Here is an 18,111-nt window from a genome sequence, read left to right as displayed (position 1 = left end):
CACATCACCCCAGCCTCAGGCTGTCTAGGAACAAGCATCTTGACCCATGCACTGTGATGCCTCCCTCAATATTCCCTGGCCGCTGAGCCCCCTGCAGCCCAGCGGGCGGTTCTACAAGTGACTGCTTCCTGCCCCTGCCGGCTGTGGCTCCTGTTTTTTCTTTCTCTCGATGCTCCTGGGCACCCTCTTGGGGCTTGTTCAGCTCTTGGTAGGAGCATCTCAGAAGCGCCAGGGGGTTAATCTCTCCAAGGACAACCTTCAAGCAATGAGGGGAGGGAGTCATTGGATAAATGTCCCATCTTTTCCATCCTTCAATTTGGCAATTCTGAAGTTTATTCTACCGAGTTGCTCAGAGGGTCTCCAGCAATATTCAGCCCTGTCTGTCCCGGCAGAACCTCTCATTGACCCACCATTTATTGGTTTTCTCCCTCTTGATTCACTCTCCCATCCTTCACTTGTGCTTCCAAAGATAAACTCTCAAATCAGTTACTTACACCCACATACATGTCTGCTTCGGGAAGAATCCACGGTAAGACACCACCAACAAATTGGTTTGTATTTTGGATTCTTTATTCATGTCTGTGATTATCTAAGTTTCCCAGACATCGCAGTTGAAATCTTCATATCATTTTTGGTTCTTTTGCCCTATCCCTTCCACCTCTCTGAGTCTTTCTGGTTCATACTTTGAAATGTCCTTATTTCCGTTATTCCATTACTCCTATCCTAGTACAGGTCCTTATAATCTCCCCTTCTGATGATGTCCTCCCATTGCTCACACCATTCTGTCTGCCAGGAGTGCTCCCCAGACTTTGCCAGGCTTGTTGTTATGGAGTAGCTCCTCTAAAGCCATGCTCTGTTCTAGGCGTGTCCTTCAAGGCTCCTCTGGGAGCCTTACCACCCCATTCCAAGGATGGCTCTCCTCTCAGAACTTCCTTCACACTGTTATCCACTCCATTCAACACTGACAATATGCTCTCTTTCCCCACTGTTTATTTACACATGTGTATTTCTGGCAAATCCAATTAATTTTAAGTGTCTTAGGGTCAAAGTCTATATCATATGCTTTTTTTTGTAATCCCCTCAAGAGGGGCTCAGTCAACATTAGCTGGTTTCATTTGACTGATAAGCTTACGTGGCTGACAAAGTAAATGCAGGCAAATGGTGCTCTTGCAGGTGGACACGCTGACGCATGCCCCACATTGTACTGAATCGATCCCCAGAAGTCTCACCCAGAAAACTTCACCCAAAAGCTTGATATTACAGCAAGCTGCCCAAGCTGATAGCATTAATTGACCCACACCTATATTCCAACATCCTTCCATCAGTCAACATTTTGGATGGTTTATGGCATCATGGGAGGTTGAAGTTGGTGACGTTACTACATATAAAAAGGATAGTGCCTGGGCTAGCCTGGTGGAGCAGCAGTTAAGTTTGCACACTCCTCTTCGGTGGCCCAGGGTTCACCAGTCCGGATCCCGGACCTACGTACCGCTTGTCAAGCCATGCTGTGGCAGGTGTCCCACATATAAAGTAGAGGAAGATGGACATGGATGTTAACTCAGGGCCAATCTTCCTTAGCAAAAAGAGGAGGATGTTAGCTCAGGGCTAATCTCACTCAAAAAAAAAAAAAAAAAAGGGAGAGTATCTGCTCAACAAGTGCTATGAAGAATGGGATTCTGTAGCTTTCTGTCTCTGGAGCGAACAATGGGGACCACTCATTCATTCATTCATTTATTCAACAAACATCTATTTGGCACCAAGTAAGCACCAGGCACTGTGCAAGGCACTGGGGGTATAATTACAAAGCTGACAGTCAAGGTCCTTGTCCTTGTAGGGCAGATGGACAATAAGTAAACAACCATATTAAATAATTGTAATAAGAAACAAATAAGAAAAGAAATAAAGGAGGATGAAAAGAAAAGGCTATAATAGAGGGAAAAGACGGTCTGACTCGGAAAGTTTTCTTGAACGAAAGGACAATTTATAAAACCGATCAAAACTAGATCATCGCTAGGGCTCACACTCATACATCTGAGACAGCAGTGTGAGCAAAGCACATAGTCAGAGAAGGCTTCCTGGGGAAACCGGGCTCGACTTTGGCTCTAAAAGCAGACAGAGAAGTTTGATGAGAGGATGATATAGAGGTGACTGGGGCAAAGGCTAGGACACAGAAAAAAGGTGTGTGCTAGAGGATGACAGAAGACAAGCACAGCTGTGCTCTTCTGCTAAAGGACATTGTCAGAACAGGTGTGACACAGTCTCCTGTCCAGGTGAGATGTGGCAGCCAGCTATCTACCACCATTCCCAATCGCCATCTCCCACAGATGACAAGAACAGAGAACCCACATTTTCCCTGGGAATAGAGGGGCTTCAGAAAGCCTTAGACACCCAGGCATGCCAGCACAAGGTGATGGAAGGCACAGGACCCGTCCAGAATACACCTTCCCCCTTTCACAGAACTAGCACAATCAAATATGGCATCCCATAAAGGGGACATGGGGTGTGTGTGGTGGGGAATCAGAGCTTGGGACTTGCACAGGGCTCCTCCTTCAGGTTTGCAGAAAGCTCTACCCAGATTTTGCAAGAAGCTTTGTAATGCAAATATTCTCAAAGATGTGGGGCCAGGCATTCACCTGAGATGCCCTCCTTTCTCCCTGCTGTCATTTCTTCCATTCCAGGAAGGGGGTCAGATGGGTGGGAGATGTGATTGAAGAGTGCTGGGAAAATGCCTGGGCCCCACCCCACTCCTCCTACCCCCCAGTAAGGAGGAGGCGCACACCGGGCTCCCCTTGGAACACTGTGCCTTTGTTTGCTGGAGGTTCTGAAATCAGCCTGCTCGCTTACCTCATCCAACACTGAGTTCTGTCTCCTCCTGCTTCACTGAGGTGTTTAGAGGACTAGAAGGGGGTGGGGGAGAGAGCAGCAGAAAGGAGGGGTAGCTATAATGGCTGACATGCATATCCAAGCCTGGCCCCCCATCCCCGTTGAGGTTGGATTTCCTAGCCGAACAAAATAAGACTTCAGTCTGATTACCCAGGAATAGAACCTGGCAGGTGTCCCAGGGATCGTCCCTCTTACCCTGCAGATCACCACCGGACCTGTTCACCTGGCCAAGACTGCCCCTGGATAGGAAGCTGCCGGCAGAGGAGCTGGGAAGGTTATGGGAAGCAAGAATGTCTGGGCTTTGGCAGGTGCCACAAGAACTGTCTTCTCTCTCTGGAAGCTGGGTTTGAGCCATAGCCAATGACTGCAGAGGCCACGCGAGCCGGGCACAGGGCTGTAGCGTGGCAGAGCCCCTGTGTCTGCCAGACTGATACTGCACCCTCGGGGAGTCACTGTAAATGTGTGACCCACAGAAGCATGTGACTCACCAGACACAATGTTTAAATAGGAGCCTTGATTTTTCTCATTAGTCAATCCAGTGATTCTCCCTGGGAAATTGTGATTCCAGCCACTAAACAAACTAGAGAGAGAACAAGAAAGGCAAATCGTCTCTCAGGCTAGTCCTGATGGATCTCAACAGTGAGGTGCTCGTAAATGCCTTGAAAACTATTTGTATCCGCCAACTGGACTGTCGGTGGGAGTTAAAGGGCTTGAGACTCAGCTCTTGACTAACAGATACTGTCTCAAAGAGGAAGAAACAGACTCTTAGATGCAGGAAACAAACTGGAGGTTACCAGAGCAAGAGGGGCTGGGGGCTGGGAGAAATGGGTGAAGGGGATTACGAGGTGCAAAGTTCCAGTTACAAAATAAATAAGTCGTGGGGATGTAATGTACAGTGTCAATAATACTGCAACAACTTTGTACGGTGACAGATGGTAACTAGACTTCTCGTGGTGATCATTTTATTATATGTATAAATACCAAATCACTGTGATATATACCTGAAGCTAATATTGTTTGTCAATTATACTTCAATTTAAAAAAAGTTTTAAAATTAAAAAAAAAGAACACGCTAGAAATCCCCAGCCCCAGAGGTTCGAAGGAAGATGGAGCCTGCGTCAGAGAGAACGAGTGAAAAGAGAAAGGAAGGGGGAAGATGACGCACCAATGGGGCAGTGGTGTCTGCCTGGAGTACCCACTTGCCCCAGATCTTTGCACGTGTGGCTCATTGGCATCATTCTGCTCTCCCCCCAGATGTCACTTCCTCCACAAAGCTCTCTTTGACTGCCCTATCTAAGGTGTCTCTCGCTTCCCTTATAGCTTCTGACACATTACCCCATGGGCCAGGGTGGGTGGAGACTCATCCTCGGCTCCTCATGAGTCCATGAGAAGAGACTTCCACTGGGTAGCACTTCTGCCCTCTTTCTCCATCCCGTCCCCAGGGCAGGTTTGTCGAGTGGGAGTAGCTACTTCATTTAAAGGCAGTAAGGAACTGAGACTGAGTCTCAGAAGCAGTCCTGCTCTGAAGATCCAAACAGCCTCTCGGAGGACTGTCCCAAGGACTAGACTGGAAGGGGAACAGCGTCCTCAGGTGAGCCCACCTGCTCACAAGCCAGACAGGCCCTCCGACCCAGCTCTGTTCATTATTAATCCAACATCGGTGCTCTACTGTGTGATTCCTGCGTCCATCTCTCAGTGGTTTCAAATCAGGCAGGGACCTCCTGAAACCCTTCCATATGTTTCTTTATTTTGGTCTCTCTCCCATTAGGCTGTAACCAGCAGAGGTCTTGGTGTTGCTCTCCTCTGTATCTCTTAGAAGAGTGCCCAGCCTGTGGTAGGGGCTTATCGGCTATTGAGAGAGCATCAGGTAATCAATGTTGAAGATCTATTATACACCGGGCATGTGTCGGACATCTCACCTGACTCCTCAGCACCCTTTGAGGGAGACGTGATTAAACCCATTTTGCAGATGAGGAAACTGGCACTCAGAGATGCAGAGTGATCTTCCCATACCTCCCGCATCTCGCACAGGTGATGAGCAGCAGAGTCAGGCCCGAAAGAGCAGGGAGGGTCTCATTCTATGGGTTTACCACTCAAAACCAACTGGAAGTTCAACACTGTCACAGCAGTCATTTCAAATGGAAAGAGCAACTCTTTAATTATTTTGACAACTTGACCTTTAACCTACCTATTTTCAAAAATTATCTGAGCCAAGAAGAAACAGGGTATCTAAATAGACCTATAACAAGCAAAGAGATTGGATTAGTAATAATAATTTTTTTAAACCTCACATAAAGAAAAGCCTGGCCTAGATGGCTTCATAGATGAATGCTACCAAATATTTACATGAGAATTAACACCAATCCTTCACAAACTCTTCCAAAAACAGAAGAGGAGGGATCGCTTCCCAGCTCATTCTACGAGGCCAGAATTACCCTGATACCCAGTAATACCCAGTATTATCCTGTTACCAAAACAAGACAGAGATATCACAAGGAAATTACAGACCAATATCCCTTATGAATATAGATGTAAAAATCCTCAAGAACATGCTAGCAAACCAAATCCAGCAACATATAAAAAGATCACTCACCAAGACCAAGTGGGATTAATTGCAAGAATGCAAAGTTGATTTAATGCAAGAAAATCAATCAAGGTAATACACTGTATTAATTGAATAAAGGACAAAAACCATGTGATAATCTCAATTGGCACAGAAAAAGCATTCGGCAAAATCCAGAAGCTTTTCATAACAAAAACACTCAACAAATGAGGAATGGAAGGGGACTAACCTGATGGAGGATATCTACAAAAATCCCGCAGCTATCATCATACTTAGTAGTGAAAGACTGGATGCTTTCTAGTCAGGAACAGGACGAGGATGTCCACTGTCACCACTTCTACTCAACCTTGTGCTGGGGGTTCTAGCCACAGCAATTAGGCAAGAAAATTAAGTAAAGGCATCCAGATTGGAAAAGAAGTAGCCAAACCATCTCTGTTTAAAGATGACACGATAATAACAAGTGTTGTGAGGATCTGGAGAAATTGGAACCCTCATATACTTCTGGTGGTGATATAAAATGATCTAGTGACTTTGGAAAACGATCTGGCAATCCTCAAATGATTAAACATAGCATTACCATATGGTCCAGCAACTCCACTCCTAGCTGTATACTCAAGAATTGAAAACGTATGTCCACACAAAAACTTGTACACCAATATTCATAATAGCATTATTCGTAATAGCCAAAAATAGAAATGTCCTGAATGTCCATCAACTGATGAATGGGTAATAAAATGTGGTATATCCATCCAATGGAATATTATTCAGGAATAGAAAGGAACGAAGTGTTGACACATGCTGCAACATAGAGGAACCTTGAAAACATCATGCTAAGTAAGGAAGCCAGACACAAAAGGCCACTTATTGTGTGATTCCATTTATATGAAAAGTCCAGAATAGGCAAATCCACAGAGACAGAAAGTAGATTAGTGATTGCCAGGGGCTGAGGGAGATAAAGAACGGAAGGTAGAAAGGAAGCACAAGGCGCCCCTGTGTAACGAGAACATTCTCTGAGTGATGGCATGATTGCACTCTGGCATTCCGACTCAGCCTTGAGAACAAAGTCATATTTGGAAAACACTGTAATTTCAGTGTTACCTAAAGTGGCAATGAAATAAAATTGGTATCATTGAAAACATTTAAAGCAATTGGAATATAACATTTAATGGCAAATTGTGAGATCTAGAAATTTCTAACACAAGCCAGGAACAACAAGTGACAGTCTGCCCTCCATTCCTGGCCATTTGAGTCCCTCTGTTGAGGTGCACTTCCATATATGCACTTGATTTCGTATTAATCACTTATTGCATTTCTAGTTCACCATGTGGTTTTTGGCCAGGCATTCAAAATTCACATATAAAATGAAAGCATGGGGCAACAGTCTTTCCTGTTCTAAAATCTGTGACTTGACTTGGTTCAACCCAGGTAATCTGGAGCAGCTGAAGCATGACAGACTCTCTCTTTGTGTCCTTGGAGGGTTTATATTTCATTTAATGGCCACAAGTTAGAAGTCAGAAATAATAGGTAATACCATATTAAATAATATTTATTTCATACCTAAATGCTAATTTAATGGAGTACTAAACTGGGCAGTAGAAATACACAAAGAGGAGAGAAACAGATGCCACCTCCTTCAATCTTTGCTCAAATGTCCCCATTTTAAAGAGCTCTGAACCCCTGTTTAAAATTGTAACCAAACTGCCATGGCACCCCGCCGGCACTGGGCATCTCTCCATCCCGCTATCCTTTGCTTTCTTTCTTTTTATTTTCATTTTATTTTATTATGGTAAGAACACTTGCCATGAGATTTACCTTCTTCAAAATTGGCGAGTGTACAATCCATATTGTTGACTGCAGGTCCGACGTGTACAGAGGCTCTGTAGAACTTATCTTGCTTAACTGAAATTTTATGCCCGCTGGTTAGGAACTCCCCATCTCCCCTTCCCCTAGCCCTGGGCAATGACAATTCCGCTCTTTGAGTCTATGAATTAGACTATTTTAGATACCTTTTATAAGTGGACTCATGCAACATTTGTCTTTCTGTGACTAGTTTATTTCACTTAGTAACGTCCTCAAAGTTTATCGGTATCGTCGCATATTGCAGAATTCCTCTTTTTAAGGCTTAACAATATCCTTCTGTATGTATATACCACAATTTCTTTATCCTTTCATCTGCCCACAAAAGACCATGGCTAGCCAAATCAATCTTGAGAAAGAAGAACGAAGCTGGAGGCATCACACTTTCCGATTTTAAAATGTATTACGGAGCTACAGCAACCAAAACAGTATGATACTGACATAAAGACAGCAATATAGACCAATGGAACAGAATGGAAAGCCAGAAGTAAACCCATGCATGTGAGATCAACTGGTCTTCAACAAGGGTGCCAAGAATACACAATGAGGAAAGGATTGTCTCTCTTCTTTTTTTTAAGATTTTATTTTTCTTCTTCTCCCCAAAGCCCCCAGTACCTAGTTGTATATTTTCAGTTGTGGATCCTTCTAGTTGTGGCATGTGGGACACCACCTCAGCATGGCTGGATGAGTGGCGCTAGGTTTGAGCCCAGGATCTGAACTGTCAAAACCCTGGGCCACCAAAGCAGAGCGCGCAAACTTAACCACTCGGCCATGGGGCCAGCCCCAAGGATAGTCTCTTTAACAAATGGTTTGGGAAAAATGGACATCCACATGCCAAAGAATAAAACTGGATTCTCATCTTACCCTATGCAAAAAAATCAACTCAAAATGAATTAAAGGTTTAAATATAACACCTGAAACTGTAAAACTCCTGGAAGAAAACATAGGAGAAAAGTTTCATGACATTGGGCTTGGTGATGATTTCACGGACATGACCTCAACAGCACAGGCAACAAAAACAAAAATAAACAAGTGGGATGACATCAAAAGTGCTCTGCTTTTCTTTTTCCATAGCACTTACCAACTTGCAATAGACTTTACCTTTAATAATTTAGCACACATACTATTTACTGCCTATGGGAGCACATTTCTCTAATGGATCCTACATACTTAGCACTGTGCCTGTCCCAGAGAAAACAACACAAATTTGTTGAAATAATTGAATGAATAAGGCGTGGACCCACTTTTTTTTTTTGTTATTTTAACAACCTGTGTTTTTATTGAAATCCATACCAAAGAGGTATGTGTGTATGTGTGTTTTGAATTAGACAGTGTGAAAAGGTAATATAATACAGTGGCTAAGAATGTGGGTTCTGGAATATGCATGCAACTCACCTGAGTCTGAATTTCAGCTCTGTCCTTTGTAAGTCAGTAACCTTACCTGTTAAAATGGGTACAGTAACAAAATACACTTCATGTTTTTGTTGTGTGCGTGTGTGTGTGCATGTGAGCGTAAGGAATAAATAAGACAATGAACGTAAAACAATTAGCATGGTGTCTGGAACAAAGTGTGTGTTCAATAAATATTAGCTATTGTTATTAATCAGTGAAGAAATTGAGAAAAGAAAGAAAGGAGGAAGGAAGTAAAAGAAAGAAGAATGGAGGAAAGGATGTAGAAAGAGCAAAGAAGGAGAGAAGAATGAAAGGAGTACAGAATAATGGCCAAAGGGGAAATACACAAGGAGGTCTTGGTCTCCTGGGAGATGGGATGTACATAAAAGAAGACGGTGAGGCAGCCCAGGCTCAGTGTTCTGGAACCAACCCAAACCAAGTGCAAAGGAGTCCAAAGAAGGCAGCCACTCCCTTACTCATCCGGGGAGCCACTGCCAAGACAAGGAGAAGCAAGACGACTGGAACAGGGCATGGTAGACAAGAGACTAACCAAGATTAAGATGCCAGGCGGTGACGAGCCTGGAAGGCAGGACAGGAAGGAGGCTTTGTCGCCAGCAGTAGCCCCAGCCCTTTACGTGTTGAGAGCCCTGATGCCCCCTGCACTATCCACAAAACTGTCAGGAGAGCCTCCTTTAAGGCTAGGAAATACTTCATCAAATTTGCCAAGATGGCTTGGATAATATGACATTTTCCATGTTTCTCCTCGTAAGCTTCTTAGAAATGCAAAAGTAGGTATTCAGACATGAACTTATTTCTCTCTTCCAATACTCTGTTTCTTGCACCCTTTAATAGTCTCTCCTCAGATGGTTGAATGATTCCAGAAATGAGTGTGTAGGTAGAGTTTGTTGATATCAGAGTTTAGGCGAGATTAGAGGTGGGGACAGAGGCTACTCTCTGTTGGTACTGCTGGTTGTCCACAATGCCCTCTTTCTCCTTCCCAGTGGAGTTCTGATTTTGTCCAGGACCCACTTCATGCCCAACTCCAGAGGGGCATCCTAATTAGTCCAAGTCCCTCAGCGCTGGGCTTTCCCCTGGCAACTGTTACCTCTTTGGGGAAAAGGGATTGATGACCATGACATAAATTGGCCCAGTCAGACCAAAGAACACACAAAGATGTCCAGAAATTCTTTGCTCCTCCTCTCATTGAGAGGTGGAGTCTAATTCCTTTCTCTTTGAATCTGGAGATTTATGACTTGTTTTACCACGAAAATGCGCCAGAAGTAACATTTCCAGACTCCTGAAGCTAAAACGTAAGGAGGAGTTCAGCTTCTTGGAACACCCTCTCTGGGATCCTTGAGCCAGTTTCTGAGGGATCTGAGAGCACCATTTTGGAGTGGTCACCTGTAGGTGCTCGGATCAACCATCCCAGCTGAGCCATCTCCAGCAAGGTGTCAGAGATGTGAGGGAAGCTACCTAAGAACCCCCAAACTAGCCATCCACCAGCTGAACACCACTGAGTGGCTCCCACTGATGTCACATGAGACAGAAGAACTATTCAGCTGAACTTTGTCCAGATTCTGACTCACAAATCTCTGAGATGTAATACAATCACTATTTGTAGTTTTGAGCCACTAAGTTTTGGGATCGTATAAACATATTCCATGCTTGGGAGAGAGGTTTTTCTCTCTCTTTTTTCCTTTGTGAACAAGGAAGCATGTAGCCTCAATTGCCAGTGTCGGCCATCTTACAACCATGCCAATGGCTAGGCTCAGGATGAAGGCAGCTCTGGGCTGGGAGAGCTAAAATGAAAGAAGCTGGGTCCCTGATGACATCGTTGACCCATCGAATCGACTCGTCCTGGAGCCCATCCTGCCTCTGGACTTCTCACTATGTGAAACAGTACATGTCCTGCCTGTTTAAACTCACGGGTTGTGTCGGGGTTTGTGTAGCTAGCACAGAAGGCATCCTTGATAACAACCAGGCGTCTTGACTGCACCAAGCTGAAGTCTGGACGCCTAGCCCACTCTCATACTGACTCGCCTCTATGATCTCGGAGAAGTCACTCAACATTTCTGGATCTGTTTACTTCATCTCAAACGTGGGTAGAATTTTTCCTATCCCTCTTTATTTGGCAGGATGACTTTGAACACCATTGAGGGGCAAAGGGCCCACAGAAACCCGAGGCAGTATTGAGATTTAAGTATTATTTTCTTCTCTCTTGGATCTTAAACTCTAAGAGGCTTGCAACATCCTTTTACAAACATGATATCATTCAAGTTTCATGTCAACACTTTGAGGTGCAATTACTGTTATTCTCATTTTTGTAGATAAGGAAACAAGGTCAGGCATGTTGAGTGACTTGCCCAAGGTCACATAAGCTTGGACTTGAATCTGTGTATCTCATTTATGGTCCATTATCACACAGCCTCACCACCCATCAAATAACTAAGGCGCATCCATCAGCAATCAGAAAATAACAAGTTATTCCTACATTGACACTGCAATTACGCAATTTATTTATTTGCTTAATTGATAGCTTCTATTAAATTGTGAATATGTCAAATGGTGTTTGTTGAGCCTAGTAAAGTCTCTTGATGCTGATTACTTTGTTTCTAAAAATAATTGCTATTTAACAATGACTATAATGAACATTAACTTGCCTAGTACCCTCCTTTCCTTTGAGAACAACTTCTCTTCTCTCTACCTGAAGAAAGCCGACCTGCATCGAGAGAGAAGAAAGCTAATGTGCAGAGAACAGTTCCACATGTATTCTGAAGATGGACTATATTCTTTCCATACTTCTCTTGATATTCATTCTTTTGTTTGGGTTTAATTTTTGCCCCCACATCCTTCCAATATATTCTTCTTTTGGTCCATGCTACTGCCATTTGGGTGTCTATCATTTGCAACTAAACGTGCAACTCCCAAGCCATGTGCTAAGAGGTAGTGAAAAAGAGAGGCACAGTGCTTCTGAGATGGGAAAGCAATCACAGCATGATGTGTATGCATGCATTTTAGGATAGATTTATTCTGGGGCCGACCCAGTGGCACAGCGGTTAAGTTCACATGTTCCGGTTCGGTGGCCCGGGGTTCACCAGTTCGCACTGCTCCAAAAGCCATGCTGTGGCAGGCGTCCCACATATAAAGTAGAGGAAGATGGGCACGGATGTTAGCTCAGGGCCAGTCTTCTTTAGCAAAAAGAGGAGGATTGGCAGCAGATGTTATCTCAGGGCTAATCTTCCTCAAAAAAAAAAAAACTAAAAAATTAAAAAAAAAATAGATTGATTCTTATAGACTACCCTCCAGCTAAAAATCTGAAGTTTTGGAAGACGTCTCAATAAACTTGAACAAAAGGCAAATTCTCCTGCTTAGAATTCCCTTCTGCTTAGGTAATGCTGGCTCCATTTATAGGTGGCCCACCATTGCAAAGAGTCCATCTCTATCAGCACCTTGGGAAAGAGGAGAAGCTTCTCGAAAGGCATGGCTTCTACTTGGAACAGCAACTCACCTTGGTCTTAAGCGGATGCTTTGAAGTCCCCTGGGGAAGTCAGTAGCAGACAAAGTATCACAGAGAAGACTCCAAAAGTGTCAAAAAGCAAAAGATGGAGAACCACATTATTGTTCAGAATGATGGACGGAACCTAGAAAATTTGCGAATTGTTTCATTTTATAAAGGTTTTCTCAGTTGTAATGAATATTTGTCCACTTCTTAGAAGGCCTCTGTTGATTAGAAATATCATGCATGAGAGAGAGACAGGCTACGTTCTGTGTGTCCTTTGACTCTGCAGTTTTTGTATTACTCAGGATCCCAATAGAATCCAGATGCCCCATCCAACTTGGGGCACTGAAGCAAGTCTGAGACAAGCACGACATACAAGGGGGTGGGTAGGGTCCATGGAAACCCACAAGGGAGACTTCATGGCCTCAGGGCCAGCCACAGTGGCGAGGCTTGACCCCCACTAAGTCAGGAGAGACAAGGGGAGCAGTCGTTTCCAGAATCTAGAGAGGGCAGCTATGTTGGGAGAACCACCTGCCAGGAGCTGTGGCTGCTTTCTTCTCACCCTCCAATCTCTTGCCCGTTGCTGGCTGAACCCAGCTGGAATCCAGAGGCCAAGAGAGCCTGTTGGTGCAATCCAGATAGGGCAGCTCTGGAGGCACAGAGCTGGGTGGCGAAGGGTGCCAATAGGACTGGGACAGGCAAAGGGAAGAGATCCAGCTGACCAACATTTGGAGGATGTTTCCACCCTCGTGGAAGCATTAGAGGGGAGAGCTAGAGAGAGAGTGCAGCCCCCACTTCCCACCCAAGCTCCAGACCTCCATTTCCAACTAGCTATGGGACAGCTGCCCCTTGGTGCCCTGCTGGCTTCTCAAACTCAACACATCCAAACCACATTGCTCATCTTGCTCCTCAGTTCTGTTCCTTCACTGGACCTCTTGATTTGCTATGTTTCTCCAGTTCTGTCCTCTTGGTCACCCAGGCTTAAAGCTCAGGGCCACTTCCACTTTGCTCTCTCCATCAGTTGCTAAGCCCTCCGATGGCTTATACTTCACCATCTCGCCCATTCTGTCTTTGCTCATTTTCTTCTATCTGAATTGTTGGCATCCTCTTCTCACTGGTTTCCACATTGCTAAGGTCTTCCCCTTTAAGTGTATCTTACACACCATAGCCTGATTCATCTAAAACACACCATGGATCTTGATTCATCTGCCTGTGACTTAACCAACCCAGCCCACGTCATTCCCCAAATAGGCCCCATGCCTGCCTGCCTCAATTCCTCTGTTAAAATTTTTCCTTTGCCTGGAGGAGGGGCTGCCCTCCATCTTTAGTTCCTGGAGCCTAGCCTTCCTTCACGCTCTTGAAAGATTTTGATCTTTCCCTCCTCCCCTCTCCCTAGATATTTTGCTTGTACATCTCTTAGGGCATATATCCCTTCTACCTTATATAACTGTAATCCAAGGACATGGGTTCTCTCCTATTTTCCTTACCACTTTGTAAACTTGGGGGCAAGGATCAGGCCCTGTTCATTTCTATGGTTGCCCCTAGGACCTAGCCGAGCAGCTGGCTGGTTGTACGTGTTTAATACCTGTATACTGAATGAATGGATATGACTGTCACTTGGGAGATTTTCCAAAGGCCAAATGTGCAATATATTTCTTGGTCTGTCTCTCTCTTGTCTACATTAATGATACAAATCAAGTCCAGCCCTAATGAGCCCCACATTGATTGTGGGGTATATGACTAATCCCATAATATACTTGAACTGCATTACGAAAGCACTTTTCAAACAGCTTTATAGCACATCCAGGCATATAAGGCTGGGAATAGATATCTAGAGATTTATTGGATCATTAAATGAACTAGAGGACAATAGGCGTTGTGTTCATCTGCACAGTGAGGGAGACCCAAGGCGCCTAAACCATCCCCATGTTAAAAATCAGCCCTCAGGCTTCATGTCATCTACAACTCACCAAAAAGTACCCCACAACTTTTGGATGAGCCTGTCCCCAAGTTCATGGAGTCAGTGAGAAGAGTCTGAAAATCTTAAGTGCAGGATGATGGGTAGGTGGGGGGAGGACGGGGGAGGAGAGAAGAGAGAAATTGTCAAAAGTGCAGTGATTGAGTGTCTGTGTCTTTCTTCCTCTCTCCCTCCTTCTCTCTCGCCCTCCCTCCCTCCCATCACCCTGCCTCCCGCACAAGGAACTATTGAGAAGGGACAGAACAAACGCTCCCTTATGCAGCTCCCACGGCGTCTCTGGGTTTGTCCGAGACAGCTGCCTGTGTAGCACGCTATGGTTACTCATTACCCGCGTTCCCAGGCAGGAAAAGGAGCAAACTTAATAGACCTGAACTAACCCTCAGCTCAAATACTCCGGCCGTAAATAAATAAATAAGTCAGGTGTACCAGGACCAGGGGAGGGGAGTGGGGGAAGGGCGGCTGGGCAAGTGGAGGATGGGGAAAAAATAGGAGTTTCTAAAAGGGGAGGGGGAGGAGGGCGGAGGAAGGAAAACTCTCTTTGGAGAAAGCACAGAGGGGCGTTTGTGCTGCTTGCTTGTCCTTGCCGGCAGAGTGGACTCGGCAGAGTGGACTCGAGTCTCAGTCGGCCATTCCCAGACCTTGCAGAGAACGAGGACTTTAAAGGGGAAAGGAAAGAAAGCCCCATTTCTCCAGTTCCCATGCCCCAACCCTCCAAAGTGTGGCTTGCTGCTTGAAATTATCACCTCATTCACTAGTGGTCGAGGCGCTGTGAGATGGGCCTGAGTTTTACCTCCCTCCTGACTCCCAAAGCAAATGGTTTAATCCAGTCATCACAGCTCCCGCTGAACAGATGAGAAGGGTGGGGATGGATGGAGAAGGCAAATGGAATAAGAGGCAGGACAGCTGTTGACATGAAGACAGTCATACCTCCAAATTTTAAAATATCTACACCAGTGGTTCTCTCCCAGGGGCACGACCTCTCCTCCCTCCCCTGGGGGGCATCGGGCAGTGTCTGGAGACATTTTTGGATGTCACAACTCGGGGTGGGGGTGGTACTGGCATTTAGTGGGTAGAGGCCAAGATGCTGCTGTGCACCCTGCAATGCAAAGGACAGCCCCCCCACAACACAGAATGATCCAGCCCCGATGTCACTGTGCTGAGGCCGAGAAATCCTGCGGGAGATCTGTGTCTCAGAATCCAATCCCCAGCCCAGGCTGCTTCCAATTTTGCAGATGGCATCAGTTGGTCCCTCAGGCCATAACTGTTCCATAAATCCACCCATTCTTCCAGAATGAGGGAGGGAGGAAACTCCGAGAGCCGCACGCACAGGGGTGCATTGATCTCCTTCGGACTAACTCTGGGAACAAAAGCATGGAGCAACCACGCCCCCACGAAGGAGGAGGGGATGCCTCAACGAAACCAGCATTCCCTAGTCATGGCCTGCTCATCTCACAGACTGGCCAAGTAATTTCAGACCAAGGGGGCAGGGAGGCGGACACCTATCACATTGTCTTAGAGTCTCTGCCCAACTAGGCAGAGCTGGGGCTGGTTGCGGGGTTGCATTTTGGGTTTTGACCTCTCCCGACTGAATTTGTTACTCACTAGCTGAACGATCTTACACAAGATTCTCACCCTCACTGGGCCTCAATTTAATAAAGTCAGTGTGGGCGGAGACGGTCCCCAGTCACCATCTGAAGACCACTGCAAAGTTTAATGAGCTCTTTCAGGAATTTAAGTACCCCCAGAAGGACCTCCTGCAAAGACGAAGCATGGCCCAATTGCCGTGGCCATGTGCAGCAAAGGTGGACAACTTCAAGGGCCAGGATGAGACTTGTTTTCCAATGTGTCTGTGGCAGCAAGTGTTGGTGGGGCTAGCACAATCCTCGGCGTTCTCCCTGAAGGCCCGCGGTCGTCCTTCAGCTGCCCTGAGTAGAGAACCTACAGCTGTCCATCAATGAGTCTGCTGAAGGGTCCTCAAAGGTGTGGGGGTGAGTGACCTGTATATGTGTGTGTGTGATGTGTGCATGTGTATAATACAAGTGTGATGCGTGCATGTATGTGGTATTATGTGCATGTGTGTGATGGGTGTGCATGTGGCACATGTATGGTGTGTGATATGTATATGCATGAGCGTGGTGTCTGCGTGATGTGTGTGCATGCATGTGATGTGTGTGTGCATGTAGTGTGCATGTGTATATGCTGTGTGTGCCTGTGGGTGATGAGCGTGTGTGTGGCCATAGCAGGTGACTGACGCCAGAACAAGAGGACCAAGGAAGACTGCAGAGATAAGACTGTCCTGAAACATCTCGGATTGATGGGCACCTTCGGGGAGGTGGGATGGCTGGAGCCTAGAGGCTCCGAGGAGAGGCTGGCTGAGGTCAATTCCTGTCTCTGCTACTTTGGAGCTACATGACTTTGGGCAAGGTATTTAACTTCTGTGGGGCCCAGTGTCCTCATTTCTATAAAGGGATAATAAAAGTAGCTATGTGGTGGTTATGGGAATTAGTGAATTCATGTAAATCACCTAGAGTTGGGCGCACAGCACGCACTCGGTGGACGTCACCTGTTCTGACTATCACTGCTGCAGGAGGAAGTTCTCCTTGGAGTCTAACCTAATGCTGCCTGCCCCCTCCCCTCCTTCCCAGGGGAGCCATTCCCCCAGGGCTGATCATCATCTCCACACGAGAGTCCTCTCTTGACTTCAGGTGCCTCTCGGTGGAGATGTCACACCTTAACACTGCCGCTGTTCCCAGACCCAGACAGGAAGGAACAGGGTGAACTGGTCACCAGCCCCAAATCGGGGACCCCAAAGCCTTCCTTGGTGGCCCAGCAGACTGTGAAAAAAGCCCGGCTGGGGTTTCTTCCCCAGCTGACGCCTGCCTTTCCAGATCCCCCAGATGCCTAATGACAATGTTATTGCCACAATAAAGCAAGGACGGGCCACTATCGACACTCAATCAGCCCCGCCTGCCCTTCACAACGGTTTGTCAAAGCCGCCCCTCCCTGCTGTTGTTAGCTCTCGGCCTGCTTATCTGCTGCTGGAGACAGAAGTCTCTGGTTTAATTGTGGCAAATTAATTATTGAACTCCACGGCCAGCTCCTCCCCATGCACACGACAATCGCTCCCATTCAAGGCTGAGGTGGAGCCCACGGTCATCAGTCATCGCAGACCAGCGGGGGACCACATTCCGTCCCACGCCCCCGCCCCCGAGAGGGGCTCGAAGCAGCTGAGCGAGACTCTCTTCCTCCAGGAAGCCTCTCCCAGCCTCCCCTCCATGATACCTCAGTGAAAGCGCAGGTTTATAGCAACACTGGCTGCATTGAAACTCTTTCTTTGTGAATCAGAAAATAGCGTTGGGCCACATAACTCACCAGCTTATTGCCGCTGAGCCGTCAAATAAGCCCCCGTGCCTGGTTCAGAGCAGATGCTTAAGCGCTGCTGAGTTGACGAATGAGCACAAATTAATATCCTCTCCAGCTCAGCCCAATATATTGTAGAACGGTCGATATACACAAAGTACTGCGTGTGGTTCGTTTACTTAACCGTCACTAATTGCACTTGGGTGTGGGGCCCTGACTTCCGCACTTCCTCCTCAGAACTCCCTGATGCAGGGACTGTTGTCATCAGTCTCTACTTTACAGATGGGGAAACTGAGGCAGAAAGAGGTTAAGTCACTTGCCCAAGACCCCAGTGAGTGGCAAACCAGGATTCAAACCCAGACAGAGTCCACGTGCCTGTGCATCCCATTGTGTGGCTTCCTGGGCACTGTCACCCTTCTGTGCAACAGGAACACGAATACTTGGAATCCGTCATCCACCTTCAGACCTAGAACACGACCCAGACCACCGGCGTTCTGTGGGCAGTCTTCCCCAGGCATCCTCTCCCTCCTCTGCAGAAGGACAAATACGCCGAATTGTGTTTATTATTCCTTTTATTTC

This window comes from Equus caballus, chromosome 11 (genome assembly GCF_041296265.1).
Source record: "Equus caballus isolate H_3958 breed thoroughbred chromosome 11, TB-T2T, whole genome shotgun sequence".
Lineage (NCBI taxonomy): Eukaryota > Metazoa > Chordata > Mammalia > Perissodactyla > Equidae > Equus > Equus caballus.
The sequence above is the reverse complement of the archived record's forward strand: the minus strand, read 5'-3'. Positions refer to the sequence as shown.